The following is a 16,639-nucleotide window of genomic DNA, read 5'->3' as shown; positions in this document are numbered from 1 at the left end:
ACGCCAGGCAACTACAGACGAAAGTCTATGTGTCCCAAGAAGGGTCTGGATTCCTCCTTGGCTGCAAGACGGCACGTGAACTCGGACTCATCCACTTTGCCCTTACTGTACAAGCCCAAGGCCTAGATCATCTGGTCACTGAACACTCCTCGCTGTTCGAGGGCATCGGATGCCTCCGTGGGCCTCCTGTCCAGCTCCACATTGACCAATCCGTAGCCCCTGTTGCGCTCCGACACCGGAGGATCGCGTTCCACCTCAGACCCAAGGTAGAAGCCGAGCTGAGAATGCTGGAACAAGCAGGAATCATCGAACGAGTGACCGGGCCCACCCCATGGGTGTCCCCCATCGTGGTGGCGAAAAAACCGAAGCAGCCCGATAAAGTACGGATATGTGTGGATATGCGACTTCCCAACCTGGCCATCAAGAGGGAACGTCACCTGACGCCGACCATTGACGACATCGTCGGGGAGCTCGCAGGGTCCAAGTGGTTCTCCAAAATGGACCTGAGATCAGGATACCACCAGATCCCGCTTCACCCAGACTCGCGCCCAATCACAACGTTCTCTACACATGCTGGCCTGTGGAGGTACACGAGGCTCAATTTCGGCATCTCAAGCGCCGCCGAAGTGTTTCAGAATATTATCCACAACGTCCTTCAAGGCCTCGACGGGGTGCTAAACGTGAGCGACGACATCCTGGTGCATGCCCCGACTTTAGATGAACACATCCGGCGCGTCCACGCAGTATTCAACCGCCTGAAGGAGAGAGGACTGACTCTTCACAAAGACAAGTGCGAGTTCCTGCGAAGAGACATAAGCTTCTTCGGGTATAAGTTCTCCGATCAAGGAGTAGGCCCGGACCCAGAGAAAGTACAAGACATCCACAACGCGCCCGCACCCACCTCAGTAAACGCAGTCCGCAGTTTCTTAGGCATGGTGACCTACTGCGGGCGTTTCATAAAGGACCTGTCTGATCTCACTGGACCACTCCGGGATCTCACGAAATCCAACACCGCCTGGACGTGGGGTCCGGACCAACAGGAGTCGTTTGTAAACACGAAAGCGGCTCTCTCGGCCGACACGACGCTGGTGTACTTCAACCCTCAAAATGAATCACAACTGCTTGTAGACGCCAGCCCCACCGGCCTGGGCGCCGTCCTATCACAGCGTCAACCATGCGGGGAGTGGGCCCCCGTTGCATACGCCAGCCACACCCTCACACCCACCGAACAACGCTACTCCCAAATAGAGCGGGAGGCCATCGCAATCCTGTGGGGGTGCCGCCACTTCCACATTTACCTCTATGGACATCCCTTTTCAGTAGTTACTGATCACAAGCCCCTAATACCCCTCTTCCAAGGATCTTCCTCTCGCCCTCCCCCACGGATTGAGAAGTGGGTGCTGCAGTTGCAGGAGTTCCAATTTACAGTGGAGTACCGGCCAGGCTCGCGCAATCCTGCGGACTACTTGTCGAGACACGCCCGACCTGTTTCTGAGGCAGAGGCAGCTGAAGCAGCAGACACCGAGGAGTACGTCCGACTGATCGTCGAAAGGTCAAGACCACGTCCCATGTCTCTGGACGAGGTGTCAAGTGCCACCAAGGACGATGATTGCCTCCAGATCGCGATCCGTGCCATAGAGAGTGGAGACTGGAAAGCACTCCAGAGCCCGGCATCATTCCGCACGTCGGATGCCCAAGCCATCCTGAAGGCCCTGTATCAAGTTCGGCACGAACTGTCCGTATCCACAGAAGGGTGCCTCCTGCGAGGTCCTCGCCTAGTGCTGCCCAGCAATTTGACCCAACAAGCCGCGGTCCTGGCACACGGATCGCACCAAGGAATTGTCAAATCCAAGAACAGGCTCCGAAGCAAGGTGTGGTTTCCGGGGCTAGACAAAGCGGTGGAAGAAGTGATCCACAGGTGTCCAGTGTGTCTAGCGACGAGCCTCCCAAACCCTCCGGCGCCAATAGTGACCGAGGATGGCCCCACATCCCCGTGGGTGTGAGTGAGCGCAGATTTCGGTAGCTTCCCTGGGGGCAAGTACATGCTCGTAGTGGTGGATGATTTCTCCCGATACCCGGAAGTAGAGATTGTGTCGTCAACCGCAACGTGGGAAGTGATACCAAAATTCGAAAAGATACTGGCCACCCATGGGCTCGTGAAAGAAATCCGCACCGACAACGGACCCCCCTTTAACGGCAGCTAATTCCCGGAATACCTCCAAGGCCAAGGCATCAAGCACAGACGGATCACGCCCCGGTGGCCTCAGGCTAATGGAGAGGTCGAACGCCTAATGAGGACTTTGAACAAGACTATACAAATTGCAGTCGCCGACGGCCAGTGTCTGGAGCTAGCAATCTACCAGTTCCTCAGAGAATACCGTTTGACCCCACATTGCACTACAGGAGTCTCTCCAAGCCGACTCTCCTTCAATAGAGTCGTAGTAGACACCATCCCGCACCACCCTGCGTGGGAACGGGCCCCGCACCCAAAGAACCGGTCCATGGAACAGCGCACCAAAACCAATCAAGAAGCGTCCCGACGGAGGCGAGCAACGGACAGTCCAATTCAAGTCGGAGATAGGGTTCTAGTGAAAGATCGTCACCCCGGAGGGAAGTTCCGCATGCCTTTTGAACTGGACCCATGGACAGTGACGGAGGTAAATGGAACCATGATCACAGCTACCAAGAACGGCGAGTCTGTCACCAGAAATGTCTCATTTTTCAAGCAAGTGCCTGAGGAGAACATAGACTGTGACCAGGATGAGTGGTACCCAGCCACTCCTCATCGGCCCTCAAGTTCCGTGGATATCAGCACTGCAGCAAGCCAAGTAGAGGTCAATGCCCCGAGCATCCAGGTCACGCAGAGTCCCGTGGAGGACTCCACTGCTCAGGAAACCAGAACCTCGGAAGAATCACCTGCAGCCACCGGGGAGAGTCGAAGCCAGACAAGATACAGCCTACGTCCGTGCCCAAAGCCTTCCCAGAGGTATCGCGACTTCGTGGCACAGTGCTGGCGTTGAAGTCATCGAGATGGCTGACCCCGCCGAGAACTGAAGTAAGACTGTTCTGTTTTTGTAGTTAAAGTGTTATATCATGTTGCAGGTTAACCAGGGACTGAACCAGAGACAGTTGGTGAACTATTGTATGGATGCCATCATCCCCATGCCTCAACACGGTCGCTGACCGGATAGACTTTGAGAAATAGACTTTGAGCATCTGAATGTTTTGTATATTCCTGTTTTTCTTCATCCCTAGGTAAAGGAGGAATGTAGTGTTGCTGCCAGTGGGGCGTACCACTGCAGCACACGCCCCCTCCCACCGATTCCTGTGTGTTCCCCCCCTGGGACGTGCAGGGTCTTGGTTTCCCCCTTACGTGAGCGCGGTGGCGCGACTTATTGAATAAATAGCCCAGAGCCCTGGGCGTGGTCAGTGCGTAACTAGCCACCACCTGAACTACATGTGTCCCTGTGCCTCTGTTCTGCAGGCCCCCACTAGGACACTACAGGTATCAGAGCGCTTTACTTGAGCACCAGTTACGTTACACAAGGACACATTCATTTCTTGGTAGGCACGGGGAGATTAAGTGATTTGCCCAGGGTCACTGGATGCTGTGCCGACGCCAAGACTCAAACCTGCTTCCACAGCTCCGAAGTGGGCAGCTCTGGCTGCATGTTTGTGGCCCTCTGGGCTTTGGTGAGGTTGACACATGATGGCGGCAGCAGAGATGATTCCGCTGCAGAGTTTTACGTCCTAGGCCCCCAAAGATTCCCCACTCTCTTGTAGGGTGAAAAAACGCCGTGGTTAATTTTGGGAAAAAATAAACACCAAGGTTCTTGTCAGGAGGCCACTGCAACTTGCACTAACCACTTCCCCTACCAGTGACAGCTCCAACACAACTACTAACCATTGCACGCCTACAAGGGTGGCAATTCAGACTATTGCAGGCCCCCAAAGCTGTAAGAATAGCTTGGGATGGAGGGATTAGTCCTTTTTGAGGTATATTGGAATAACAAGCAACTGTTACTGTGCTCCTCTTTAAATTAGACAAACAGCGCCACCATGTGGCAGACTATCACAAGCGCCGGTGTTGCAAGTGATGGTGCCAAGAACCAGAAACCAGGGTGACATTCCTAGTGGCTTCTCCCCCTTGATAATTCAACATGGAATGAACTCAGGTTGTCAGCCTTTGCAGGCTGATAGGTAAAATGGAGTTCCCAGCCCAGCTCCTAACACAAAGATGTTCCCCCATGCTGTTAGTAGAGTTAACATGCTATTTTTCCACAAGGTGAAACTAGTATTCTGTTTTTCATGGTGTGCGTGAGTATGTGGTGTGAAGTACATAATCATAGGGCCTCCCTAGCCTACTAAATATGCATTGTAACACAGTATATGTGAGATGCCGCATGTGTTTGGCCCACACGGACATACCCTGTAAGCATCTGTTCGTGGCATGTAGTGCTGCAGATTCAATGCTCTGGACACTCCCGTGGTCTAGTGTTGGGTCGGATGTGTACACAATATGATTGTTCGAAGTTGTCTCAGGAGTCACAAGGTACAGTGATTCCTTGTAGGTAGCTGGCTCTTCATATAATATACCAAAACGAGGCATGCTGTGTAAAGGGGCCAGGTATCCCTTATAAGTGGACAGGGTCTTGCTTTAAAAATCCCAAAGTGCTCTATTTGTGGTTGTGTGGTCGAGCAGCCTTAGGCGTGTCAGAGAGCAGTGTTGTGCATTTGTTGAATATACAGTCAATTAATGATACACACATTCAAGGAGAACACCACCAATTTAGAAAACGACCCCACCTTTTTATATATATTTCAAAACCAAGAACTTCGTAATTGGGTAAATACTTTTAAGGTTATAACTTCTACAGTTTTTAGCAATGTTAGCAAACAGTGGGTTTTTACGTGATAATGCTTTCCTATTGCGAGAAGAACATTTACTGGATTTAGGTATTTGCAATAGGATTTCCCAGCTCCCCTTTAGGTTGTGGGGCATTAGGGGGCCAGGGTCCCAACTTATACCAGCAGTTCGATTTAATCTGCCCATGTGTATCCGGGTGCAGAGGTGCTGGATGGGTTGGTACCCTGGCGTGTTACACCACTGGCAAAGAAGGGGCCACCTAGAAACTGACTGCAAAGGGGGACTTGGGGACAAGTCCGGGAACTTCCAACAGGGGTTGAGGGGTTCCGATCACGAAGGACCAGGGGGCAAGGTGGAGTAGTAGGCGTTTGTAGACCCAGGCCGGGAAGCTCGGGTGCAGAGGGTTTTGGTCAACTGGCCCTTGTGCATCGCAAGTGGTCACGCTTCTGGGTCTGGGCCAAAAAAAGGGGGGCAAAACAGGGCCGCTGGGTGACTCAGTGCTGGCCTCTGCAGAGTTGACGTCCCTCCTCAGCTGGCCGGTCTTCAGATTGCTGTAGTCCGGATCCGACTCTAAACAACCATTGGTCGGGCAAGGGTTCTGGTACCCTGGGTATTAGTGCAGAGAGGCTCGTAGAGGTCCTGGGATCTCTAAACTTTGTATGGGGACAGCTCTGACCTCTGAGTGCATGGACCTCTTCCTGGGTGACTACTGCGTGGTTGGACCCAGCGGACAGCAGCATCTTTGAACCGGACATCACAGTCGGTGCCTGCAGCATGCAGGTGCGTGGTTCCTCCACTCCCAGGGAGACGCTGACCAGTTTTCAAAGTACTGGCAGCCCTCCAAGGCTTTGGAGGACACACAGCTGCAGGACGAGTAGGTTTTTGTAATAGTAGAGTCTGGAGCAGCACGCAGGCTTTGGCATCAAAAGTCCACAGCAGTCTTCAGTTCTTGCATTTATCAGCTCTTCAGTGGCCTCTTCTTCTTTAGTCGGGTGAGACTAAAGTTCTGGTGTCAGGGGGACACCTAAATACTCAATCGGGGGGCATTAGGGGAGTGTAGAGTAGCAGACAATGAACTACTTACCCTTGGGGTCACTACACCCCCTATATGACCACTTCCTATGGGAAGTTGGCATTACCCTGTCCAAGTGTTCCTAATTTTTCCATCACCAAGATGGCAGAATTTTCCTAGAGTGGGGCACATCAGGCAGTTCACCTTAGGGGTGTGCTGGACCTGGGTATGCTCCACGCCTCCTTGCACAACTAATTTCCCACCTGTCCTGGTGCCAAATGGGCCTCAGGGCTGGGGGTGGCATCTTCCAGGTCTGGTGGAAGCCAGGTCGCATATCAAAGGCGGCAGAGGCTTTGCGGTCTCTGGCCTTGGTATGCTGATTTACTAGCCATCCTACTAGAGGAGGTGTAAATTGTTTCTGCCCTCCGAGGGGGGCTCTCTGCTCCTAGGGGGTCAGAAGCACGTCTGTAGTACCAGGCTGGACTGTACCAGTCAGCCAGCACAGTAGAGGACTAGTAGAGTTCAGGAGGTACCTCTGGGTGCATGTATTAATAAACCAATCACTGTAATCCATGTGAGTTTATTAACACAAGGTGTTTGAGACGAAACACCTCTGGTTACAGTGAAGCCATCATGGAGCTGGGGAACTCGTTATCACCAGTCCCCAGCACATATACTTAAGATGGCTTCCCTGTTCACTCGCAGTATCTAAGAATCAACTTAGACATCACAGGGGCCTACCTGCTCTTGCAGATATGTACACACATGTAATATAATGCACCCTGCCTTAGGGCCGTAAGGCCTGATGTAGGGGTGACATATAGATCGCATGCAATGTCTGCAGGCATGGCCCACAGGAGGGGTGCCAAGCCATGTTTTCACTTTTTTCTTTACCATGTCACGCAGTCTGCATGAACGTGGTGAGGGGTCCGTCAGGGTGGCACACTACGTGCTGCAGCCCTTGGGGACCCTCTTTTGTACCCATGCCCTAGGTACCAGAGGTAGCATGTACTAGGGACTTAAATGGGTGCTAAAGGTCTTGCCAATTGGGGTTAGGGAAAGAGATCTGGCACTGGGGACCGGGATAGAAGGAACTTAGTGAGCGTCTGTCAAAATTACACCAGGTACCAGACAAAAAAGTGGGGGTGACCATGTCAAAAAGTGGCCCTTTCCTACACTCCGCCCTTACTTGTCAATGGGCATGGGCATCAACTCCATAGTTCGATTACTTGCCTGAATGGCATAGGACAATGGAGATAAAGCATGAAAATGCATAAAGATGTCCATGCAATAGAAAAAGCTAAAAAGAAAGAAGACATTTGCAATAACTGTAGGCTTCCATGGAGAAGGATGGCGCATGTGAATCTACAGGACTACCTGCCATGAAAAGATGCTTACAGGGTAACATTTTCTGCTTGTGGTATGTGAAGCTGTAGATACACAGGTTCTGCATAGAATGTAAAGCAGTTCCTCCATAAAGCAGTGGCTAGCCAGAGGATGTTGCAGAAGACTGAAATAGTGTACAAATGACAGCTTGGCCCACATACGCCTGCTGCCTCCGTAGGACAGCCACATGGCTGCTTTGCAGATATCAGCCATTGGAATGTTACCTAGGAAAGCCAATGAGACTGCTTTTTTGTATGTAGATTGCGGCCTTGGCAGAGTGAGGAGCTGCCTTTTGGCTTTGGCATAGCAGGTTTGAATACATGACTAGCTAGCGAGCTATCCCTACTTTCGAAATGGTGATGCCCCTGTGTGTTTTTTAATAGGATACAAATAACTTGTGTTTAACTGAGTAATTTGGTCCTATCAATGTAGTACATGAGGGCCCTCTTTAAATCTAATCAGTGAAGTGCACTCTCTGCTCCTGAGTTTGGATGCAGAAAGAACACTGGTAGCTCAATTGTCTGATTAAGGTGAAAAGAAGAGATCAGCTTGGGTACAAACTTTGGATTAGTTTTAAGGACTACTTTGTCAGTGTACCTTAAAAAAAACACTACCCTAACATGAGCACTTGGATATAGCCAACATATCTAAGGGAAGTGATGGCAACTTAGAAAGCCACATTCCATGCTGAAAATTGAAGAGGACAGGTGGGAGGGGCTCCAAGGGGAGGCCACATGAGCCTACTGAGGACGACAATGACGTTCCAGGATGGGAATGAGGGTATCCTGGGAGGGATAGCCCTCTTGAGCGCTTCCATGAAAGCTTTAATAACAGGGATTCTGAATAGAGGAGTGATCTCTGTTCTGCAAGTATGCTGCCACTGTAGCTAAATGTAAACAAATGGAAGTGTAAGTGGGGCCAGCACTGCAAGTGCAACAGGTTGCAAACAATGTCCAGCACTGTTGGTTTAAGTGCGTCAATGTGTTTTCATAGACAGAAGTGCACATGCCTCTTCCACTTTGTGGCCTAGAAAGCCCAAGTAGCGACAGTCGACGGGCATTCAGGAGAATTACCATGCACTCGGCGGGCGAATTCAGGTAACCAAACTCTAGGACCTCAGGAGCCAGATCCCTAGATTGAGCTGCCTGGGGTTGGGATGTCTGAGGGTGCCATGGTGTTGCGTGAGAAGGGACCACTGAAAGCTTGAGGAGAGATGTGAACCAAGTTTGCCTGGCCAACTGGTGCCCCCTATCTTGGCGTTTTTTGTGCTCCTGGGATGGTGGAGGCTTCAGCGTCAGTTGCTCCTCAAAGGTGAGCCGCCTCTTGAGAGGGCGAGTCTGCTGCATCTGTGGTGGGAGTTTAGCAATGATCTTGCCCTTGTTGGGGTGAATAAGCAACCTTCCCTGCCGAAAGTCTAACTCCTTTTTAAGGCAATGTAACATATGAAGCTACTGGCTTTTGGAGTCTACTGTGGACAGGCGACTGGATGGCGTGTTCTGTTTCAGCCTTGAGGCTGCTTTTGCTGTCAATCTGGGTTTTAAATATGAGTAGCCCTTCGGAGCTGGGGTCAATCCACCAGAGGGTGCCAATGGAGCTGTTGACGTAGATGCAGGCCAGGTCCTATGTGGATGGCTCGGTGCTGGAGTGCGATCCACAGCCTTAGGTCGGCGCCGGCCATGGCTGGGAGGCAGTGGAGTCCCGGAAGTCTGTGTCCTGAATACAGGCTCGACGCCCGACCCCTGGAGGGGCGATGAGCACCTTGATGTAGTGTGGTACTTACTATAGTCGTCTTTTGATGCTGAGTCGTGGTCGGCTGCGGGATTGGATTCTCAGAGTCCATTGGGGAATCGGTTTCTGGACTGAAGGTCGCGACCTATTCGCCCTCAATGTCTTCCTCCCATTCCAACTCTTCCTCGAAGATGTCGGGGGTATCACAATGCTGTTCCATGGCACGCCGTGTGAGTCGACTGTTTTGACGGTTCCAAATGGTCTTTTTTGACTGGAATATTAGGTAGTCAGAGAAGGAGGCCTCGTTATAGTCCGGGGATAGACAAAGGTTGAAGGCCGTATGCTGGTCTGTCCTGAGTACTTAAAAGCATAATGGGAAAGACAGGTCTTTTCCATAGTGCCATTCTAACATTATCAAGTGCAAAACTCTAGGAAAGAGACTCCAGAAGGCGATGCTCCTTGTGGGGCATCAACAAGGTCGATGCGAATCCAAAGGAGGAACCACGACAATGAGAAGAAAATTATGTGCACTGAAGGATTGTTCGAAGACTACCAGGAATGGAGAACCTGAGCGGCCCTGGCAAAAGATAGCCACGCAGCATTAATTAAGAGCCCCAGAGAAGCACCTCCGACCACGACGGCGAATGAAAACAATCTATGGAGTCGATGCCCATGCGCATTGTCATCCAAGGGAGGAGTCACTATACCTCATCGCTCAAAAGAGATTTTCAAACGAAAACAAGTTGTACACTACCAAGCCCAATACTAGGTGGCAGGAGTATGCAAAAAAAAATCCTGGTAACGTTCAATAATGCTCACTCATGCATGTTTTTTTGTTCCCTGTGGCATGTAATCACTTTAGTCTTTTGTCGGTTGTCATTGGTTTCATTGGTGTAAAAAACACTTTTGGTCTTATTTTATGAGTTCCATACTCGGTTCTTTTTTTACGGGCTTCCTATAATGCACTATTTCTTACTTAAGTGACCTTATAGGTACACTGTCTTTGTCTTAAGTCTTATTCTGTTTTCTCACCATTTTCCCCGATGCTGTATATTCCAGGTTGTTTTTCTGTGATCATTTGATTGATGTCTTCCCTGTCCCCCAGACAGCTCTGTATCCCGAATCCATTGCTAAGTTACATTTTAAAATATATGTCTTTGTCCGCAGATTCTGTGTCCCACTTGATTTGTACATCTCCGCCCTGACGAAGGTGCAGCCCCGGCTGGGGCCTCGCACCGAAACGCGCGTTGGCGTTTTTTCACTGGGGATATCGCGACTGATCTTCTTTCCACCTCCCCAATGATCTGTCTTCACTTGTCATCTTGTGATCTGTCCAAGGCTGTTATGTATATTTTTTGGCATGTAGTGTGTATGTGGTATGGTGTGTATGTTACTCTTTTGTATGAATGATAGTATGATTGTTGACATTTCATGTGTGGGACTGTTTTGACTATCTTTCTGATATTTCGATCGTTATAACTCAGCATGTGATGGATATTTATGTATTAAAAAAAAAAAAAGAGATCAATATGACTCAATAAAATGTTTATATATTGTTAAATGAAAGATTCTCTGTCTGTCTTGGGGGCTGTTGTCCTGTTTATTATTCGACCTATGAGTTAGGCATATGATTACATGTCTGTAGGCGGGTATCTGTTCTGATTTGTCAGGAGTATACAGAACATGTATATCCACAGCTACACATGCCACAAACAAACTTAATTATGAAACAATAATATACACCATATAACATAACTGATATAAAAAGTAAAAGGAGGCCCCAGAGTAGAGAATTCTTAATGCAGGTGGTCAAGAACAGAGCACTGTCTTGACTATTTGGCTTGACTTTTCCTTAAAATAAGAGAATTGTTTTCTAAGCAGCAATTGATAAATCAAGCTTAGCAGAGCACTGTGGCACAGTGGAACTTTCCATTGTAATGTGGAGACATGGTTAGGTGAATCCCTTGGAACAGGGTCTGGAGTGCCACTCCACTCCCCCTTAAATGGATCCTTGCTGGACAGTGACACATTCATGAGGCCACTCTGACTCTACTATCCTCCAGTTGCTCTTCCTTTTCACCCTCTCCAGTGGGGGAGGAAAAAATAAACTATGAAGTTTGGATAGAGGCGGCACAAAGAGAAAGGGGCTGTGGCTCTTGGGAAGTCAACTTAGAACAAAAATCCTGCATTATGCTTTTTTTCCTGGAGGAACCTGGGCAAAAGGAGGTGTTCACAGGGCAGGTTTTGTATGGTGGGTAAATGTATCATCACTGTCATTAACCTTTGGTAGGAAGTGGATTCAAAGGTCTCAACGAGCGTGAGCTTCTCTAAGCTCCTTAACAGTGTTGTACTCATATAGCCTTAGCCAGTCTCCACATATTTGTTGTCATCTTCACCATCAAAAGATGCATCTTGTAATATTTGCCAAGAAGAGGAGGTGAAATGTTGATCCGATATGCTTGTGGCACAGCCTGATGGCTGCAAAGAGATGATAGCCAGAAAAGGTGTATAACTTAACGTGTATTTTTAAAGTGCATGTTCACCCAAGGGTATCTTGGCACTGAAGGACAAGGTATTTACCTTCAGTAACGTCTTATCTGGTAGAGACAGGATCTAGCTGCAGATTCCTTACCTTTGAATTTCCAAGGCGGCATACTGGATCCAGAAGTTTTTTTCGAGCAAAAAAAACCAAAACCTGCATGCCGTTAAATGACGTCCATAAGCTCCGCGTGACCGTCAGTGTCTGACTTATGTGTCACTTACATAGGCACCACCGCAGTGCAGTAACTTTCAATGCTAATTAGATTTGTATAGCGTGACATTACCTTGAGGGGTCTGGCCGATTTCCACGACAGAAGCACAGAGCCATGAAGTGCACTGACATTGGCGTATTTTGAACAACTAGGAACAGCCCTAACCCTCAGCAGTGCGGGGAGGATGGGTGGGTAAGTAAGGAATCTGCGGCAAGATCATGTCTCTACCACATAAGGTGTTACAGAAGGTAAGTAACTTGTCTGTCTGATAGAGACATCTACCTGCAGATTCCTTACCTTTGAGTAGATACCCAAGAAATACCATCCCCGGTGGAGGGACTGCGGACAAGATTAGACTAGGAAGTCCTGCAGGACAGTGCAGCCAAAAAGGTAGACTTACTGTCCTGGCAGTAGTACTTGTCAAACGTATGCAGGGATGCCCACGTTGCTCTTCTGGGACATATTGGAGTAACTTCTCCATTTTGTCCCAGTGAGCCCTATCATACCAAGCCAAAATACCTTGTGTATTGGCTATTCACCTATGATTGGCCGATTGTGCAGCCATTCTTTTGCCTGCGGCATCTATTAATTTGGACTCTTTCTGGAGGTGGTGCATCACTTGAAATTTGTGAATTTGCTCTTTTACGAGCATTGGACACAACCAAAGAAACTAAAGGAAGCTGGCCCTTAATAAAAATGGGTCAGATGGTGGGGGTTTATATTTTTTTAATCAACTCTGGGTGTTATAATACGTGCCTGTACAGAAACTTTAAAAATGTCTTCCGCATGCCTCATCATACCCTTTAACATATTTAACAACTGTGATGTCCCATGTGTGGTCCCCATTGTTTAAAAAAAAAAAAAAAATCTTCTAAAGATTCTTTATGTAAAGTGATGAACAAGTTACTTACCTTCGGTAACGATATATCTGTAAGAAACATTAGTGATATGTTCCTTACCTTAAAATTACCCCCAGGCACCAGACTGGATCCGGAAAGTTTTCGTCAGCAGTACCCCTGCAGGTCAGAAGGTGGCATCATGCAGTTCCACGTCCGTCGTTGGCGTCGTGGTCGCCGAGATGACGTCTCTGTAGCTACTTAGACGCCGCCCTCGCGCGCTGACCAGTTCTGTACACGACTTTTTGCGCCAGGAACGCAGAGCCATGCAAGATACTGACCACTGGTGCATTGAAACTAGGGCCCTGAAAGGGATGACCTTAACCCCAGAAATCAGTTCGCAGAATGGGGAGGATGGGTGATGCGGTAAGGAATCTATCACAAACGAATGTTTCCTACAGATATATCATAACCGGAGGTAAGTAACTTGTTCATCTGAAAGAAACACATAGTGATAGATTCCTTACCTCAGAATAGATACCACAGCAATATCAACCCCGGGGGTGATTCTGCAAACCAAGATCACGGCCAAAGAAGTCGTCTCTCCGGACTTGGCTGTCTAGGTAATAGTGCTTAGTAAAAGGGTGCAACGAGGCCTACGTATCTGCCTGACAGATGTCTTGTAAGGGGACACCACGTCCCAACTCCATAGTGGCAGCCATTGCCCTGGTGAAATGGGCGTGCAGCCCCACCGGAGGCTCCTTCTTCGCCAGAGAATTACAGGCTTTAATACACAAGACGACCCATCGGGAGATAGTCTGTATATGTACGGCCCAACCTTTCTTGGTGCCTACGTAGCCAACAAACAGCTGGTCATCCACCCGGAGCAGTTGTGTGTGATTCAGATAAATTGAGAGCGCAAGTTTTGGGTCCAGACGGTGGAGCCTCTCTTCATCTCTGCAAGGGTGCAGAGGTGGAAAGAAGGTGGGCAAAGTGATGGTCTGCCCGATGTGAAAGGCATTGACAACCTTTGGCAGAAAGGATGGACGTGTTAAGCACAACCGTGTCTGCATGGACAGACAGAAAAGGAAGTTTACGAGAAAGAGCCTGGAGATCACTCACTCTCCAGTGCAGAGAGTGATGGCAGAGGTAGCAGAGGTGATGGTAACCAGGAAAGCAATCTTCAGAGTTAACAAATGAAGAGGACAGTTGTGAAGAGGCTCAAAGGGAGCGCACATCAAGTATGTAAGAACCAGGTTCAAGTCCCACAGTGGCATTACAAAGGGAATAGGAGGAAAAAGATGAGTAATGCTTTTGAGGAATCTATTTACACCAGGGGACTTGAGAAGAGAGGGCTGATCAAGAAGCCTAAGAAAGGCTGAAATAGCAGAAAGGTAGCCCTTGATAGTGCCCAGAGCAGAGCCCTGCTAGGCCAAAAAAAGAAGGAACAGAAGGACCTCAGAAAGGGGGACAGATAGGGGATCCACAGCCTTTGCTGTGCACCATGCCACAAACTTGTTCCACATGCAGGCGTATCCCGTCTTAGTGGAAGGACGCCTGGCTGTCAGAATGACATTACAGACTTCAGGAGGCAAGTAGAAAGGAATCAACGGCCGCCACTCAATCTCCAGGCAAAGAGGTGGAGACTGGACAGGTTCGAGTGGAGGACAGTCCCCTGCTGCTGCGACAGAAGATCCTCCTGAAGAGGCAGACAGATCGGGGGATCGATGGTCATACTGAGTAGCTCGGGAAACCAAACTCTTCGAGCCCAGTCCGGAGTCACAAGAATAACTTGGGCTCGGTCATGCCTGACCTTCAGCACTCTGGGCAGAAGTGGTATAGATGGAAAGGCCTATAGAAGACCGCACCTCCACTTGCCACGAAAAGCATTGCCTAGCGAGTGCCGCCTTGGAAATTCCAATGCGCAGAACTGCTGACATTGCGTGTTCTCTTCGATGGCGAATAGATCTAACCAAGGCTCTCCCAACTGTTGAAAGAGACCTTGCACCACTTCCGAGTGAAGACGCCATTCGTGATCCATCATTCACCTGCGGCTGCGTTCATCCACCCTGGTATTCAGTGAGCCTGCCAGGTGTTGAACCACCAGGAAAATGCCCTGATGTTCCAACCATGTCCAGAGGCACAGAACCTCCTGACATAGGATCCACAACCCCACCCTGCCCTGTTTGTTGCAGTACTACATAGTGGTGGTGTTGTTTGTGAACACCTGGGCTACTCTCCCCTTGACAGAGGGAAGGAATGCCTTCAGTGCAAGTCGGCTCGCCCGGAGCTCCATAAGGTTGATATGGAGCTGGGACTCCGCCAGAGACCAGAGGCCTTTGATCCCCGCCTCTCCCATGTGGCCGCCCCAACCCAGGAGGGACGCATCGGTCACCACTCTGTGCTCCGGTTGGGGAAGGGAGAGGGATCTGCCATTGACCCAAAGCTGGTTCGTGAGGCAACACTGCAATTGTTGTGCAGTGCCCTCCGACATCTGGACGTAGTCAGACAGGTTCCCCATATGCTGCGCCCACTGGAACTTCAGGTCCCACTGCAGAGCCCGCATATGCCACCTGGCATGATTGATCAGCAGGATGCAGGAGGCCATGAGGCACCGCAGCCTCAGGGTCATTCTGACCAAAACCCGGGACAAGAGCTGAAAGATCAGAATCATAGCCCGAATGTCCGGGACTCGCTGTTCGGGAGGGTAGACCCGAAACATGCTCAGTGTCCAGAAACGCTCCGATGAAGAGGAGCTTCTGAGAGGGAATCAGGTGTGACTTCGGCACATTGATGGAGAACCCCAGCAACTGCAGGAGGTCAGCTGTAGTCTGGAGGTTGGAGACGACTGTCCGGGGCGAGCCCGCCTTCAACATCCAGTCGTCGAGATAGGGGAAGACAGGAACCCCACATCTGCGTAGATGAGCTGCAACCACCACCATCACTTTTGTGAACACCTGAGGGGCGCTGGTAAGGCCAAAGGGGAGCACAGTAAACTGAAAGTGCTCGTGGCCTACCATACACCGCAGGTAACGCCTATGGGCTGGTAGGACGGGAATGTGGAAATATGCGTCCTGCAGGTCCAATGCTTCCATCCAGTCACACGGGTCGAGGACAGACAAGACCTGAGCCAGAGTTAACATCTTGAACTTCTCCTTCTGGAGGAAGCCATTGACGTCCCGGAGGTCCAAGATAGGATGCAAGCCCTTGTCCTTCTTGGGCACCAGAAAGCAGTGGGAGTAACAACCACATCCTACTTCTGGCGCAGGAACGCGCTCAATGGCCCCCTTGGCTAAGAGGGCCGCGAATTCCTGTTGAATAAGTGCCAAGTGATCTCCCGACATGTGGTGGTACTGTGGTGGCATGGCTGGAGGGGTAGCCTCGAAGGGGATGGAGTAGCCCATTCGGACTATCTGTAAAACCCATCTGTCCGAAGTGATGGTGCGCCAGTGGGGGAGGTGATGGCGAATCCTGCCACCCATTGGAGTTTGATGGGCCTGAAAAAGCGGACTAGGAAGGTTTGGAGGTAGTGGTGGCCAGGGTGGAGGTGGACCATCCGCTGGCCCCCTGACCCGGCTCGGCGGGTCCCAGGTCCGCGGCCACACTGAGACTGTTGTTGCGCAGGCATGTGGCTCTGAAGCAAACGTTTCGGGGCGCCCCTTCCGTGGCCACGAAAGGAGCGAAAAGCAGAAGGTGGAGGAGGGCGCCTGCCAGAAAGACCCAAGGACTTGGCCGTAGCCCGCAAGTCCTTAAAGCGCTCCAACGCACTATCTGCTTTATTGCCAATAAGGCGAATGCCATCAAAGGCCATGTCCATCAGAGTGTTCTGGACATCCCACGAAAAAACAGTTGTCCTCAGCCAGGCATGGGTACTGAGCACCACTGTCGTGGAAATCGCTCTGCCCAGCAAGTCGGCGGTGTCAAGGCCACAACGGATAGTGAACTTTGCTGCATCCCTCACTTCAGCAATAGCTTGAGAGAGCACTGTCCGGCCTCCTCCGGACATTGAGGCAGCACGCGCGCCACCGTATCCCACACAGAGTGGGAATAACGGCCC

The sequence above is a fragment of the Lissotriton helveticus genome, chromosome 9 (genome assembly GCF_964261635.1).
Source record: "Lissotriton helveticus chromosome 9, aLisHel1.1, whole genome shotgun sequence".
Lineage (NCBI taxonomy): Eukaryota > Metazoa > Chordata > Amphibia > Caudata > Salamandridae > Lissotriton > Lissotriton helveticus.
This window is presented reverse-complemented; position numbering follows the sequence as displayed.